Below are 11,252 nucleotides of genomic sequence, written 5' to 3' on the forward strand. Positions count from 1 at the left end.
TTTATATCCGGAGTAACTCGGCTGAAACAAATGGAATTTACTCCTGCATTAAGCAAGTGTAACCGAGAGCAGAATATAACAGGCCCCTCTGTTTGGTGTTTTCTGTATCTCTCTCTTGCAAACTATTTTTGCAGGTAGGATGTTTCTGTGGCAAAGGGAAGCCAGAGCATTTGGGTTTTAGAGCATGGATGGGCACAGGTTCCATTCAAGACCTGGCAGCTGGGTCAAGGAAGAGCACTTAGCCAGCAAAAAACCGTGAGTCTGTGGGCTCCAGTGTGGGAATCCCCCATGCTTAAGCAAACAGTCCCACCAAAATCCATGGGGACTTAAGGATTGTGTTTATAACACTTTATAGAACCAAAACATATATGCATTAATTTAAAGAAAAACCCTGTTACTATTTTTATAATATGTATAGGTATATAAAATCAACATGCACAGTGGTAGGATACACGTTTCTAAAAACCCATAAACATCTAGCCCTTGTATTTACCGTCTTTCCATATCTGGGTATGTTTTTAGAACTAGAATCTGTATGGATGAATTAAAAAAACTACTCTCTTAGTTATTATTGTTGTTGTTGTTACTACTATACAAGTGAAACCCATATACACAGTGGTAGGAAATACTGATTCTAATGACCCATAGCCAGACAGAGCTGGGTTTGTACTTACTCTTTCCAGTCCTGTGTATGTATTACAAGTGATGTGGCTCTGCAGAGCTCTCTCAATCCAAGAATTTTCCCCTCTCCGGCAATTGCATTTCCCACTAAATACTATGCTCTGCTTTTCCTGCCCTGCTGGCAGTGCAAATGTGCCAATCTCATTCTCGAGCCATGGTTCCTGTTGTGGGATCAAATGTTAGGATTTTAAAAGCTAAAGTTTGATGTGGATGAACAACTGCCTATAAAACGCATTAAGCTCTTACCCTGTAATGTATTTAATTTCACACTGACTGATGGTATTGCCCCTGAATGGATTACGGCAGGGGGCTGCCATTGTCCTACTAAACCACACTGGTTAAATAATACCTTGGAGTCTAAAGCTGCTCTGGGAGCATTTCATATTGGCTAACATGTGAAATGAATACCTAGCTTTTCTGTGAGTACTTTGGGTAGGTTTAGAAAAAAAATTAAATTAGAAAAGCAACTACATGTTGAGTTGGTTTACAGTGCAGGGAAATTTTGCACAGTTGTAGGATGGTTCTCCCTCTGTGAAACACAGTCCAGCAGCTATAAAGGGCCATGGTTTAGAGAAGTGCAGGTGCTTGCCTTGGCTCAGCAGGCTGGGAAGGCTCCTGGAGCACATTACTTCTCAGGAGAGGTCCCCCTAAGCTCATTCCTCATGGGTGTTTGGTGCTTGCAGTGTATTTATTTAAGCAGCGTCTCCTTGACACTAGTGCCCAAAGGGTCAGAGACGGGAGTGCTGCTCAGGGCTCAAATATATTAATGTCTCAGTACCATAGTTGAGAGGTATCAGCTTCGTTACTGGGATTTTTTATTTAATTAATTGGTTTTAGCTTCAAGAGGTGTTCCCTGCTAAATAATTCTTGCTTAGTCTGCATTCTCTGTCCCTTATGTGGAGGTTAATCAAGAGTTCCTTCAGTGCAGTTACACCTTCAGTATGCAAAGTCAGGCTCCTGGACTCTACCAATCATTGATGCATGTCCTGCCCTGAATCATGTCATTTTGGGAAAGCCTGTGGTTAACTCTATGAGGAAATGCCTGCCTGTTTCACCCTGCTCCCCATTATGCAAGACAAACTCAAACCAAGGAGTATTTCTCAAGTCCATGCAATTGCAGGCAAAGACTGTGCTAAGTAATTTTGAAACTATCTGCTTTATCTGCATAGGTATATTTATGTGCATATATAAATATGGGGATGTATAAAATATATATAGAAGGAGAGAGGTCTGTAACCTCCACAAGTATCACTCGTAAATATGTGGCTAGGGATAGATTATCTGCAGTGGGTTGAGGCACAAGCCCTTAGCAACTTTGCTTATTGCATTGATTAAGAAAAATTAAAAGATCTTTTCTTTCTTTTAAAAGAGAAAGAACTGTGATAAGAAAAGGATAAGGAAGTATTAAAGCCCCACTAGTTTTGTTTTTTTTTTCCCCTCCCCAGACTTCAGCAGAGCCAGGAAAGAATGCTGGAAGTCATCAGAGGCATGGCTGGGATAGAGAGTGTTAATTCTTCCATATCTAAGCCTCTTTGTCGAAATTCCCTTTGTCTCTTGCCCCAGGTCATTAAACACTAATCCCATCACTCTTCCTAATCCGCTGCAGTGGAGCCAGAGTTCAGTTTCCGAAACTGTCTTTGTTGCTTTCCTAATAGACAGCTCGCTCTGGATTTTGGTTGGTTCGGTCACTTTTAGGGCTTTCCAGCACAGTTCTTTAATGAAGTGCCATTAATGAAACTTTTCCTCCTTCATGCAGTGTGCACGGGCATCAATTGGTTTAGCGTTAAGTAGGGTAAGGTGCCTAGTCATCTCAGCAGCCTTTGCAAAATATGACTGTCAAAGGCAAAACCTAGGAAACAAAACCATTGAAGAATATAGCCAGTGAAGTACTCATTTAATTACTAAGGATTTACAAAAGAAAATCTGTTCTTTGTGGCTTACAAAAGACAACAAGCTCAGAAGAGATAGTAAAGGGTTTGGAACCTATACTCTTTTCTCCCTCCCCCTCTTCCCAACAAATCCTGGAAGAGGAAATGTGGCTGAGCAAAGGCATCAAAGCCTATTGTAAACTCTTTCCAACCTGCTGCAGGAACACTAACTTTCTAAGTGGGAGGTGTTCCACTCTCTGCTAAAATAAACTTTGAGACCTCTCCTGCCAAGAGATGTGGCCACATTATCCAAATTAGTTCTTCTGTGGCAGAAAATCAAGCATTGGTCCATTCTTCTGTGCTGAGAATGAAAGCCGCTTCATAACAAAAATGTTTCTGATAATGGGAGATGGTTTGTAGAGTTGTGTCTGGCTGCATGGGTTTCATCTGGTGTGGTGGATGTCTTGAAGGGAGTACTTCCTGGGCAGAGAATAGATGGCAAAACTTTGCATCTTTCTTATGGCAGTGATGCTGAAAACCCTCAGTATTCAGTTCATTTGCCACAAGTGTAAGAAGGGAAGCAGGATGATGGAAACTCCTGAGAAACTCCTGTTTATGTCCAGAGCAGGCCCACCTCTAGTTTTAAACTGTTACCAAAATGATAGATTCTGTACATAGTTTTAAGTATAACCATTACATCTTTGGAAAGCTTTCTTCTGCAGCCAGGTACAGGAGTTCCTGTGCTAATTGGAGCATCTTTCCACTAGGTCTTGAGATCAGGATTTGGAACAACTTCCATGTTCTCAGTGGGATGGAAAGTTAAAAAGCATAAAGACTGAGAGGGTAAGAAAACTATTGAAGCTGGCAGATCTGCTGGCTGTATATATTCTCTTTGATAGGTGTTAACATTTTTTCCTGTGATATCAACTATCTAATTACCAGCAAACTTGTGATATTAAATAACCACATCTTATTGTACAGCATGCTTTCCATACGTTCTGTTTTACAATGTTCATGTGACGTATAAATGAGATCCAGGTTTGATTATTAAACAATTTAATTGCTCTGTCAAAGTTGATATTACAGTGCCCTGCAACAGTGCTCCAAGGGAGGGTATTCCTTTAAAGGCTCTTTTAACAACTGGTGGGTCTGTGTTTGGTTTGTCTAAATCGAATTTTTCTCTTTTTCTTGCTTGTTTTTACATATATATATATGTGTATATATATATATATCAGCTGGTTTGGGGGTTGTTTGCTTTTTTGTTTATGTATTCTTGTATTCTTGTATTTTATTCTGTTTTGCTGCCAAAATGTTCTGGCAGGTGACACCCTAACTTGATCTTCTTCAAACATTTTGGTGCAATTATGTTGCCTCTGGTTGTAAGCCAGCTCGATAACTTGCTTTACTAAAAAAAAATCTCTCAAATCCCCTGGGAAAATAAATCAGATCCATTTACAAAGTGAATAAATCACAACAAAATGATTCATTTGCAAATGAAACCACAGCATTCTCTGGAGATAAAGAAAAACAACTGCATTTTGCCACTTCATCACGGTTTCTCCCCCCCTCAAATTCCAATGTGCATCTACTGTTGGCAATAAAAGTTACAATTGCATGTTGTTAAAATTCGTTCATATGCTTCAGCAATTCTACTTTCCCTGTAATTGACTTGCCAAGTCTCTTACTTCAGGGAATTGGAACAGCTTTTACATGTGATGAGGAAAAATTTCCTGTACAAGTCACTTCAAAAAACAATAATAATAATAAAAAATCCAGAATGTATCCTGGTGTTGTTTATAACCTACGCTGGAGGAGCACACCCACAGCAGCATCACCAGCTGAGTGCCAGCTGTCTGCTAGTCTCTGACCCTTTAAACTTAGTCCTCACTCAAGTTGATCTGCTGATGGTGAATTAGCTCCCCATGGCTACATCCTGCCAGAGCTTCTCATTTAATCCTTCCCTTCCATTTCCCAACTACTGACTTTTTTTCCACACATATTCTCTCTCTGCTTTCACCAACTTCGGCTGAGATGTAAAACGAGTTTTGGATGGGTCCATGCAACTTCCGGGGAATGTCTTCTGCAGGCCATGGCCCCTAATAACTTGATAATCATGAAAAACACATATTGGGGATGGACATTGAAGCACTGAGTACTGGTTAGTGGTGAGCTCTCTTTAAACCAGCTGTGATGCTAAACGTAATAATCACCAGTCTAACCAGTTGTGGATGTCTATGTTAAGGCTGGATGCCTTTCATCAGCACAGGCTGGTAAGAAGCATGCCTGGCTTGTATGGCTGCAACTTTGGGACCAGTTTCATGCCCACTTGCATGAGCGGCAGAATCCCCTTGGATTCTGCCCAACTGAGCCAGGCAATCAGCTGTGGGGGGTAAAGAATGGATCTCATTATTGATTAATATCACTTTCTTGATAAAGCCATGAATGAAACATCTGTTAGTTTCCTTGGCTGGGATTGATTTTCCCTCCCTGCCATCTATAGGAGCCCATGCAGAGCTCCATGCACGTGGAATTTTCTCATGAAGCCCTTGACGTAATTTCAACAAAAGGACATGAAGAATTTCCTTTCCTTTGCTAGCAGTGGCATTCAGAGAGAAAGAGAACCCCTGGAAAATGTAAAAGCTTTTGTAAAAACATGAGAAAAGCATTTAAAGCCTTTTCAAAGAAAGAAAACATCAATGTAAAGCCTCCCATAGTTGTCTGCCCGTGCGGTCTCTCTTGATTTGAAGAGATTTTAACCTTGCGGGGAGGGAGGCAGAACTGAGGGTTTTGTTGGGTTTTATTGTTCTGCTGGTTTGTTTTGAGTTTTGTGATATCTTCTTTTTCATCAACACATGCATGAGCTGTGATTATACTTGAACATTTATTTAGCCCTTCAGAAGCATCACTATTCAAGCATAAAAATACTCACTCGTGTGTGTTGCTATGGCCAATAATTTCTTTGATGCTTGGCAGGAATTTACACTTTGATACTATGCAGTGATTTTCACTGAAAGACTTCAGTGATGAGTTACCAAGCCAGTATCTTCTGGATGGACTGCACAGCTGTGTAGATCAGTCCCTCTTTCCTACTCCACCCCCAGCTCCCCTTTAGCTTCCCAGGCAGTGTTACCAATGGTCAAAAATCAAAGCATCTCAGAAAGGAGCCACAAAGCTGATGGTCTCCAAAGAGAGCTTCAGACAAGGGAAAGGGACATGGGAAACAGAGTGGTGAAGGAGGAGAGTTGTGAGAGACCTCTCACCAGAAATACGGAAACTGTGGAGAGAAGTGGGAAGGTACAGAAATGCATAGAAAGTATATGCAGCTTTCCATCATTTGAGTGTTTATGCTTAGATACTCTGCCTCTCTATTGGCACTGTCCCTGGCCTCACTGGCACTTCAAACGCCTTGAAAAATAAATGCCCTTTAAAAATGGGAGTTAATAAAAGAAAACCAGCTCTTCAGTTGACATCTCCTTCCCAAGCAGCAGCACTAGAGCTGTTGCAATTCCTATGTTGTTCGCTTGGGAAGCTGAACAGAAAAGGCACAAGAAGCTTAGTTTAGTTGTAAAGAAGAGAGAAAACTCTTCAAATCTAAATATGCTGGAGCATCCAAAATACATTCAGGGTCTCCTCTTTCCTTCTCTCATTCTGTCTTCTCCCAGAGTAAATATCTTGGTGTGAATTTTCATGAGAAAAATAAAACCAAGCATTTTCAGTCCTTGTTTAGGAGAGAGGAGAAGCAGAGATTCTTAATAAATGTATCAAAGGGACATGTCAGCTTTATCACAGTCTTCTTCCTCTGTTCTTGTCAGCTTTCCTTTGTAGCGAAATCCTCCCTGCCTCCATGCAAAACCAGGAAATATGCTCCAGTGCCCACCCAGCAACACTAGGCACCAGGTCTGAGGAGTTTCTGTTTGTTGGAAGGTCCCAGAGAGATCTGCCTAGGTCTAGCTTGGAGAAGTGAGTACTGGTGACTTTGTCCAGGAGGATAGTACAACTGAGATACGGATGGAAGGGCACATGGCTTTCTGAGCACTCTTCTATTGGTTTCAGAGTCCAGGAGTTCAAGGAGTTGTGTTTCCTGGTGTCCTGCCTGTCCTTCCAAGCATATAATTTTTCCTATAAAAACTCCCACTTGTGAACAAACTTTTCCCTCCAAATATGTTTGCAGAGGTATGTAGGTGAAATTCATTGGCCTCCATTTCAGAAGTCATATTCCATGACCTAATGGCCTTGGATGTCTGTTAAAAATTCCAGATTTAAAATTGTCCTTGTGAAAAGAAGTGCCAAAGTCTAAAATTATCCTATGAGAAAGGCTCATACAAAGATTTCTCTTTCAGCAGGGTTTGCACATCAGGTTTCTGCTGCTCAAAGGATTCGCAGTGCAGTAAGTCAGCTTTGATGATGGAAATATTACCCTCTTGCCTGAATTTTATTTTATGTTTGTTTTCCCTTCTGCCTCTGGTAGTCTCCAGCACCACTCCTGAGAAAGGCTAATTACCCATCCATACCCTGCCGGAGAAACGGCAGCGATACCGCAGCCCTGCTGCCAGTGGGGCAGGGGTAAGGGCTGGCTGCGCCCCCGAGAGCAGAGCTTTCCAAGAGAAACACTCAGACAACACAGCTCTTGAGTGCCTTGGCCATAAATCTTCTCTGGGCACCCTGCCTGCTTTATGGACTCCGCCATTTTCTCTCAGACAATTCAGAGCCTGCCCTATTGCCTCTTACAGAGGCAAAAAGAGCACAGCTTGCTCTGGAGAGAAGAAGATTTAAGTTTTCTATAATATTGGGATGAAATTACCAGAAGAGTTGATAGTATGTGATTCTTTTAAGCTAGCAAGAGAGTGGTGACAGTCTTCTGCTCTCTGCAAGGTTAGTAGAAAGGAGAGGGCAATGAGATTTTAGTCCATATCTGTTAAGGGAAGGAATAGAAATAATCAGCTTAATATGCAGTAAAGGAGATTTAGATGAGATATTACAGAACTTCCTCATATCAAAAACAGTTAAGCACTGGAGCAGAATATTCAGTAACTGTGGAATCACTGCTGTAGGAGACACATCTGCAAAGGTTGGGTTTAAGGAAACATAATCCTGTCTCCAACAGATGGTGTGGATGATTCCTCAGGGACAACACTCATCTCAATTTCATATGGTTCACTACAGAGAGCTTTCCCACTATAAAGAGGTTAATATCTGATTCCTGGGTTCAAAAAAGAACATAAGAAAAGCCATACGGGTTCAAAACTAAAAATTAACCCAGTGTCTCATCTGCTATGGGGACCCACAACATCTGGAAGGAATGTAAGAACAAGAGCGTCGTACAGGGATGCTTTCCCCAAACTATCTCCCACTTGGTACATTTTGGAATTCAGGGATGTGAATTCTCTTGCCAGACGTGTTGTCTTTGCAAGATCAGTGTAAATAGCTTACCTGTTCGGTTTTTCTGTCAGATTTTTGCATTAGTTTTTTGACTCAGAAAAAAGAAAGTGGTCATGAGAAGGTGGAAGAGGAAAGAGTATAACAGGAGGAAAAAAGAGAAACTGGGCAAAGAGTGAAAGAGGGGAGCAGAAGGAAAGAGAAAGGAAGAAAGTGAGAAGTGAAAGCAAGGAATGAATAGGAAGAGGGAAGCATGTGAATACCTTGCAACAAAGGAAACCAGGGAAACAGAGGGTAGCATTAGGTGTGACATCAGTGACTGAGACCAAGCCAGGCCAAATGCAACGACTGTGACACTGTTGCTCTCCACAGCTTAGGTGCCATGTTTGGGAGCTGAATCAAATGAAGCCCATGCATCATTAGGGTATTTGCCAGCCACAAAGTGAAACATCTGGACAGCAAACCCCTCCTTTTATTGCCAAGCCTCTACTTGCCCTGAAGACCCAGTCCTTCCCTGGGGCTGGAGGGGCTGGGGAGAAGTTAGATCTGATGCCAGAAGGTCTCCAGGGCTGGTGGAAATGGCACCTGTAGAATCCAAGAGTGGGGAAGCGGTGAAGGTCTACCACATCCAGACTTATGTTGAAAAACTAATGTATTGGTGTCTTGTGAACTTTTCTTTTTCATGGCTGGTTTAGCTGGGAAGGTGGTGATGTCTTGGGAAAAGGGGCATCCAAAACCCAATAGCTGTCAGAAGTTTCTTTGGTTTGTAGTGTTTTTGGTCTGAAAAGGTTGGTTTATTGAGTGTGGTTGCAGGAGGGAAGTGTTGGGAGACAATATTAATAGGTCTTTGTTGTTACTTTGTTTTTCACAAAAGATGCCTGGCATTCCTGGGTTTACCCTGTCCTGACAGGAGCATATCTGAAACCAAAAAAATTCTGTTTCTTCTTTACCCTCCTGTTCTCCCCCACTTCTGGCAGGCTGCAGTACCCCTGAGCTCTGTTGTTGACTTAGCGCATGTTCTTGTTGGGAGGTTTATGGATGGTTAATTATCTGAATTAAGTTACTGCCTGTGACTCTAATCCTGGAGACTTCTGTTCCACGGGCAAGCATAGCCAGTGCTACACTGAAGCTTGCAGCTTTACACTGTTAGTGGAACTCTGTTGTTTTCATCTTTGCTGCATGTCTGGATTTGTCTTCTTAAACTTGAGAGTGGGAGAGACTTTCAGATTTCCTTCAGTCATCATGAAACAGCACTACTCATGTTCAAGCTGGTGACGTTACCAGTGGCAATCTGCACTAAAAGAAAATCTGTAACTAAGCTGTCACTTTGGTTAAAATATCTTTCTTAAAAAAAAAAGAAAGAAAATGGGATCCCTCTGTGTCAGGAGAGGAGGGGAAAGCTAAAAGAGTCACACGCTAGTAGTATATAACATCCAGAAATTACATTCATTGAGTGCCTCCACTATCGCATCTTTTTCTGATTTTGTGAATATCATGTGTAGAACAGCATCATGTGGTTGCTAATTATGACAACCAAAGTGCAATTTTGTAATAAGGCTAGCAGATGTTTGCAGTGCTAAATATTCAGATCAAACCCAGCTCTTTTTGCCCAGCACACATCCAGTCCAGATCACGTAGAGTGTCTGAATTATTTTTTAAATTTGTTATTCTCTATAAATTCCCTCTAGCTCACCTTTTAAGCTATTTGTGATGTGATCTGTAAGATCAGGTTGCAGAAAATTACAATATTCCATTTGCTCGTAATTAGGTTCTCATTTTCTCTCTATCAGGCAAAGAGAAATTTTGCCAGTAATTGTGGTGGGACAGGACCAGCCCCTCCATTTTGCTTTCATAAGGATTTTAAACGGCATGTGAACATACGAAAAGTTTGTGTTGACCAAAATGTCTGTGATGAACTGTAAGACAGTCATTTGCACTCATGTGAGAAGAGCTCTGTTAAGAGCCATCAATCCCACTTGTGACAGCATATTGACACTTGCTGGTCTTTAGGATTCATTTCTTAAAATGCTAATGCAGACAAGTTCCTGTCTGTTGTGGGAAAATATGGGGGAACTTTGTTAGATGAGACACTCAAGTGCAAATAAATGTTTCCTGTAAGAAAGCATTTGGCTCAAATCTTTCCTCTTTTTTTTTTTTTTTTTTAATCTCCTAAATTGTTTCCCCATGTCCTTAGTGACACCCTTAGGAAAAAAAAATTAAAAATTAGCATCATCAAAAATAAAAGTCAACTGTGCACATGCCAGAGATAACTGGAGATTTATAATATGCCCTATATAACTTGTGAGCACTGAAATAATATATGTGAGTGATGGGCTGAAACTTCATGGCATGAAGGATGCCTTTCTGGATAATTTACATCTTGGGGGGTAGTATCTTAAAATCAGAGGTCCTGTCTTCACTCCGTGCACATTAAGAACCACATGGTGCTTTTCATAAGAGCCTGGGCTTGCCCCAACTAAAATTGTTTCCCTGCTCTTTAGTCTTGCAGCCTGTGCTGTGCTCAGACCATCTGGTCACCATTCTGCAACCCTGGCCATGGCTGTGCTTAATGGCAAAATGATTTCTGTCTGTATACAGTTGGTAGAGTGTTTTGCATACTGCATATGCTCAAGGTATTGCATATGAAAGGCATTATGTAAGATTACAGGGAAAGAAAAATACTCTCTTAAAAATTGTCAGTAATTGCCCAGAATGCTCTTGTGACACCGTTTGATGATGAAGGACCTTAACCACTGCTCTGAAAAGGTCCATTTTTTAACTTGTATTTTAAATTTATCCACTGTGAAATTCTCTGCTTTTTGTTGTCCTTACTATTGGCATCTCAGATGGCCCTCCTAGAGGCCAGACCTGGGTGTCTGGTCATCTAAAGATAACTCAAAATGGACAAAAGATTGGAGTCTGGGGACGTGCCCAGGCTTTTACATCCCACCCGAGCATCACTCAGCGTGCAGCCCACATTTCCCCACTCCCAGCCCCATGCTTCTGGCTTGACACAGGTGCCCGCAGCTCAAGATCACACAGGTACAGTGGAACTCAATGCAGCTGACATGATGGGTTTTAACAAAACCAATCTGTCCTTGATGTTAGTGTGTCCATTCCACTCCTGGTCCTTTCAGGTTGTAATCAAAGCCCTAAAGCTTGGTTTGGCTGCTTAACATGAGCAGTAGGTGAGGCTGGAGGTGGCACAAAATTTCAGGGATTTCCCATTAGCATTAAGCAAGGCTGGAGGTGACCCAAGTTTCTGGGGACATGTGTACCATGTTAATGGTTCTGTAGACCCACAGGGACCTGTGTCCTGTGGGAGTG

Source organism: Corvus hawaiiensis, chromosome 3 (genome assembly GCF_020740725.1).
Source record: "Corvus hawaiiensis isolate bCorHaw1 chromosome 3, bCorHaw1.pri.cur, whole genome shotgun sequence".
In the NCBI taxonomy this organism is placed as follows: Eukaryota; Metazoa; Chordata; class Aves; order Passeriformes; family Corvidae; genus Corvus; species Corvus hawaiiensis.